Genomic DNA, 6,563 nt, shown 5'->3' with positions numbered 1-6,563 from the left:
ACGCTTCCCGAATGGAGAGCCCCTCTGCATGACAACCCCGTGTGTAACCCAGCGCACGTACCCAGTGAGAGATTTCACTATTCTGTGTGGGAGGGGGAGGAACAGGTGTAACGATTTCCGACCGCTAACCAGCACATGGTGGATTCATCTTGGTTCTTTCCATCAAGAGGAGCTGTCCTTTCAGCAGTGGGCCCATCCCAATACTTTGAAGAGATCAATATAAGATTGGACATTCAATACTATGTTTATATTCTGTCCCACCGCCCACTTGATGCCTTTCAGGTTTGGACCAAGATTTATCTCTGCCGCAGCCAACTAGAGACCAGTGTTGAGCCACATTGCCAAGCATAGTCAACACTTTCTTTTACTTACGCACCACACATTCCTCCTCCTCTGAAAATAAAAATACTTTGGGACAGAGCGCTGGGAAAAGACTATGTTGGCCTCCCCTTTTGCATGATAGGGGCTCAGTGTTTGGTTAAACTTTTCAAGGTTGGAACCTGTTTTGTGTGACCCTTGCCCTTTACCGACACCTCTCCTGGAGAGGGGCATAAAGTTTTTTGGTTTTTTTGTTTGTTTTTTTACATTAAGTGCATACATCCTCATTTTTTTTGGTAATTCTGTGTGCAAGGTGTTCACCTGTGTGTCTCTCTACTCCACATATGCAGACTTGTGAGGCAAGTCCACAGTTACAGAAGCTGCGAAGATGTCACAGTAGGGCAGTGCAACGCCATCAGCCGAGTTTGTGATGGTAAACCAAGCCCTGATGTGCCTTACGGCTTGAACCAGTCGGGAGTTAACTCTTTCAGGGCTGCAAAGGCATTCCATTTCTTCCCAGCCTTGAAAGGATTAATCACCAGCATGCTTTGTGAGGAGAGTTTTATATTTGGTGTTATATCTTACTGATGTATTTTTGTCTGCACCCCTTGTGTGACATTTAATAAAAGATGTGAGTTTAAGATACTAGTGATCGGAGCCATGTTGTTTTTTTCCTGATGATTTTCTGTAAAGGATCGCCGGGTTAATCTGTTTTTGCTATAAAACAGAGATATTTTAGCCCTTGGGAACACATAAGAACATATGCACGCTTGAAAGAAAAGCACACTTAAAAGGCTTACACTTCCAAGAAGGATTTATCCCCCACCCAGAAAGTTTGTAACTGTGCCCTTTGGCATTTGTGAAGGAAACACAACGCTTTCTTGTCATTAAAGAGAGATTTGTGGTTTGCACTCCTTCCCCCCCCCCCCTTCACTGTTCATTATAAGGACCAAAGCTGACAGGTTTCTCCAGCGCTAAGCTGTTCCTCCACATCGCCTGATTTAATGGATGAGGAGACCGAGGAAATCCCGCTAATGTAACGACACATTATACAGGTCCAGCCGAGCTCTTCCTTCAGCAGACACTCACTGGGGTTAGCCCTTCATAACGGAGAGTTGTGCAAATGGACCAAAAACGATTAAAATTTTTTGAATCGCCTTTTTGTTTGGAATGAAATTCAGAGGGATTTTTGAATTAAGAAATATATTGGTTGTCATTCGCCCTCTAATGCTGTCTCTCTACTTGCACGGTCTACTCTCGTTTTCTCCCTGTTGTCCAGGCTTCCTGGAGCACTTCCACAAACACCCTCTTCCACAGTTGGGGGAGAGGCCATGTCAGTGAGGCGCGCTATGGTGTATTTTACAAATAAAAAAAAAAAAGTTTAATTGGTGCTGCTACAAGGTAGCAGGTCTCAGAAAATACAACAGGAAACAAGTATTAATATACAAAAATATTTATTGTAGTCTTGTGGGTTTGGGGGTGGGGGGTTTGATGATGAACAAGAAACTAATTGGAATAGGTAAATTAGTTGCATAGTCTCCCCACCTGATCACTAAAGGCTCTATATGACAACAAATAGTGATTTATAGGAGTTAATAAGGTGGCTACTGGCGAGCACAGTTTATCACTGAAATAGTTAAGTCTTCCCATTATATAAAACGTGTTCTGCAGTATAGCTGGTGCAGCACCAAACAGGTGCTGGATGGAGCTCCGCATCATCCCTGTGCCATAATTAGTCCCCTATGAACCCCTTTCTTTCTTATGGAGAACACCGACAGCCTGTAACTGAGCCACCCATTGAACCAGGGATTTCAGCTGACACATACACTGCTCCAAAAAATAGAGGGAACATTAAGATTACACATCCTAGATCTGAATGAATGAACTAATCGTATGACATACTTTCGTCTTTACATAGTTGAATGTGCTGACAACAAAAGCACACAAAAATTCTCAATGGGAATCAAATTCATCAACCCATGGAGGTCTGGATATGGAGTCACACTCAAAATCAAAATGGAAAACCACACTACAGGCTGATTCAACTTTGATGTAATGTCCTTAAAACAAGTCACAATGAGGCTCAGTAGTGTGTGTGGCCTCCACGTGCCCGTATGACCTCCATACAACGCCTGGGCATGCTCCTGATGAGGTTGCGGATGGTCTCCTGGACAGTCTGTGGTGCAACGTGGCGTTGGTGGATGGAGCGAGACATGATGTCCCAGATGTCCTCAATAGGATTCAGGTCTGGGGAACAGGCGGGCCAGTCCATAGCATCAATGCCTTCCTCTTGCAGGAACTGCTGACACACTCCAGCCACATGAGGTCTAGCATTGTCTTGCGTTAGGAGGAACCCAGGGCCAACCGCACCAGCATATGGTCTCACAAGGGGTCTGAGGATCTCATCTCGGTACCTAATGGCAGTCAGGCTACCTCTGGTAAGCACATGGAGGGCTGTGTGGCCCCCCACAGAAATGCCACCTCACACCATTACTGACCCACTGCCAAACCGGTCATGCTGGAGGATGTCTCCAGACTCTGTCACATCTGTCACATGTGCTCAGTGTGAACCTGCTTTCATCTGTGAAGAGCACAGGGCGCCAGTGGCGAATATGCCAATCCTGGTGTTCTCTGGCAAATGCCAAACGTCCTGCACGGTGTTGGGCTGTAAGCACAACCCCCACCTGTGGACGTCGGGCCCTCATGCCACCCTCATGGAGTCTGTTTCTGACCGTTTGAGTGGACACATGCACATTTGTGGCCTGCTGGAGGTCATTTTGCAAGGCTCTGGCAGTGCTCCTCCTTGCACAAAGGCGGAGGTAGCGGTCCTGCTGCTGGGTTGTTGCCCTCCTATGGCCTCCTCCACGTCTCCTGATGTACTGGCCTGTCTCCTGGTAGCGCCTCCATGCTCTGGACACTACGCTGACAGACACAGCTCTGTAACGTGGTTAACACAATAGAGGACAGCGCACGATTACAAATGGATCTGCATAGGTTGGAGGCTTGGGCTGGGATGTGGCAGATGAGGTTCAACACAGATAAATGTAAGGTTATGCACATGGGGAAGAAAAATCCAGGCTGGGAATATGTATTAAATGGGAAAACACTGGGGACGACTGACATGGAAAAGGACTTAGGAGTTTTAGTTAACAGTAAATTTACCTGTAGCGACCAGTGTCAGGCAGCTGCTGCTAAGGCAAATAAAATCATGGGGTGCATCAAAAGGGGCATAGATGCCCACGACAAGGAAATAATTCTACCCCTGTACAAGTCACTAGTCAGACCACACATGGAATACTGTGTACAGTACTGGGCACCAGTGTACAAGAAAGATATAGTGGAGCTGGAGAGGGTTCAAAGACGGGCAACCAGAGTAATAAGGGGAATGGGAGGACTACAGTACCCAGAAAGATTATCAGAATTGGGGTTATTTAGTTTGGAAAAAAGACGGCTTAGGGGGGACTTAATAACTATGTATAAATATATAAGGGGACAGTACAGAGATCACTCCCAGGACCTATTTATACCCAGGACTGTATCTATAACAAGGGGACATCCTCTACGGCTGGAGGAAAGAAGGTTTCTACACCAGCACAGACGGGGGTTCTTTACAGTAAGAGCGGTGAGATTATGGAACTCTCTGCCAGAGGAAGTGGTGATGGTAAACTCAATAAAAGAGTTCAAAAGGAGCCTGGACGTGTTTCTTGAAAGCAATAATATTACAAGTTATGGATATTAGATTAATAGGGACAGAACGTTGATCCAGGGATTTATTCTGATTGCCATATTTGGAGTCGGGAAGGAATTTTCCCCCTGGTATGGGGCAATTGGCATCTGCTTCATAAGGGTTTTTTGCCTTCCTCTGGATCAACACAGTAGGGACACAATATGTATATAGGTTGAACTTGATGGACTTTGGTCTTTTTTCAACCTTATGAACTATGTTACTATGTTACAGCAAACCTTCTTGCCACAGCTCGCATTGATGTGCCATCCTGGATGAGCTGCACTACCTGAGCCACTTGTGTGGGTTGTAGACTCCGTCTCATGCTACCACTAGAGTGAAAGCACCGCCAGCATTCAAAAGTGACCAAAACATCAGCCAGGAAGCATAGGAACTGAGAAGTGGTCTGTGGTCACCACCTGCAGAACCACTCCTTTATTGGGGGTGTCTTGCTAATTGCCTATAATATCCACCTGTTGTCTGTTCCATTTGCACAACAGCATGTGAAATTAATTGTCCATCAGTGTTGCTTCCTGCGTGGACAGTGTGATTTCACAGAAGTGTGATTGACTTCGAGTTACATTGTGTTGTTTAAGTGTTCCCTTTATTATTTTGAGCAGTGTATATGTCATATGTATTTAAACACAAACATAGGCTTTGACAGCAGATAAGAACAATTCAGATACTCTAATCATGCTTTAAAATGACACAATAGTCAATTAAGGTATATGATAATGGAGCAACCAACTGTTCTCTGCTCTATTTGTGTGGTCAGACAGACATTTTATTATCCAGAATTTACATATTGCCAAACTTATCCCACCCAGACATTATTTCTACAAAACGTTCTACAGAATACAGCTCGTAATCCGCAGACAGCAGGAAAGCAAGGCTTAAGAGTGCTGTTGGCATTCTAACTGCTGTTGCAAATTCTACCTGAGGCTCACATTTATAGTCAATTTGCCCACTGCTATAAAAAGGGATCATGTGGATCCACACACCAAACCGCGGCTACATCTGAGAGATGGTACAAGAGGAGGCCTGGCGACTGCGAGCTGGCGGAAGTGGAGTACTCCTGGGTATCGCTGAGCTCATGCTGCGGAGGTATTTCTCCAAAAGGACTGGCTGGATGCTTGCTGTAGGCCTGTAGCTGCATGTGTTTTGCTCGAAATTATTATACAGGAGTAGAGCATCACTTTGTGGCTAAACAGCAGCATAACAAGCATATAACACCATTGGTGTCCACCCTCAGTCGACAAAAGCCTTTACCTGCGGTGATGATACGAATAAGCGATGTTTGGGTTGTTTCTCAATTTCACTAGAATTAATAATAGGAATTAAATAACGTTCCTAAGGATAAAGGAGCAATCTGCGGGGATGTCCCATTGCTTTAGTGTGATGGCCGCACAACTTTTACTTAATTTATAGACAGCATGGTTATGTGTGAAGAATAATTGTGCTTTTTGCTCCACTTATCGTTGTATTCTCTAAACAAATCCATGATGTATTAGTGATATTACATCACTTCTCGTGATCGTAAAGCTTAGACACAGCTACTCCTGGAGGATATCCATCATGCTGCTCCTCGCCATTGAGAACGTTATTTTTTTGTTGATTGTGTAACAATATAAATAATTCACAACAACCAAAATACCTGAAATGGGCACCTTTATAAGTTAACAGTATTCACTATACACACTTAATAAAGACGTTTAGCACAGCAAATAAAAAGGCACGCAATGTAATTGTATTCATTTTGACATGAAATAAAGAAGAAAATGTCAAATATGATCTAGCCATAATTGGTGCATGGATATTGCCAACAGGAGCTTGTTTTACTTATTTTAATCTTTTTGTAACCTGACTGGTATGATTATGTCACGTTTACAAGAGCTTTGTGTAGACAAGAAAAGGTATCAATACCATACAAGCTGCCCCAAAAAGGTACAGCTTGTGACATGACCATATGACTTCTTGGTTAACTTTATTCACCAATGGGCACTCCAACAGGCTAGAGCCAGACATAGCTTTCGATTAGCCACAAAAGGCTCTATTCACTCAGCTAGACCAGGGCGAAGATATTCAACACCATGAGATCTATTAATTAGTTAGAAATGAGGAACAGGGTATAAAACTACTGCACCGGCTGTATTCCGGTGGCATAATTCCTCTGGTACTTGCTTACAAATACAGCCATTGTTAAGGCACATTTTCAACAAGGCCCCCAAAGCTTCTGAGACTAGCCCAGAAGAATGAGAATAAGAATAAAGAATAAAACAAGCAGTAGAATACAATTTGGAAAAATACAGCATAATGCATTAAAATAGTAATGGCAGTTTCAAAGTATACTGATAATATGTACAAATATGGTAGCTAAATCACAAATCGGTAACTTGCTAGTCTGCGGTGTTCTAGTCCACTGCTGGAGAACCCACATAAATCTTAGATTTCTGTAGGGAGAAGAAATAGCAGCTGCACCTTCTTCAACGCCACTCATTGCCCTTGTTCTCACATTTTGAAA

Source organism: Sceloporus occidentalis, unplaced genomic scaffold (genome assembly GCF_023333645.1).
Source record: "Sceloporus occidentalis isolate IW3139 unplaced genomic scaffold, rSceOcc1.0.p SCAF_43, whole genome shotgun sequence".
Classification (NCBI taxonomy): domain Eukaryota; kingdom Metazoa; phylum Chordata; class Lepidosauria; order Squamata; family Phrynosomatidae; genus Sceloporus; species Sceloporus occidentalis.
Note: the sequence above shows the minus strand (reverse complement) of the source record.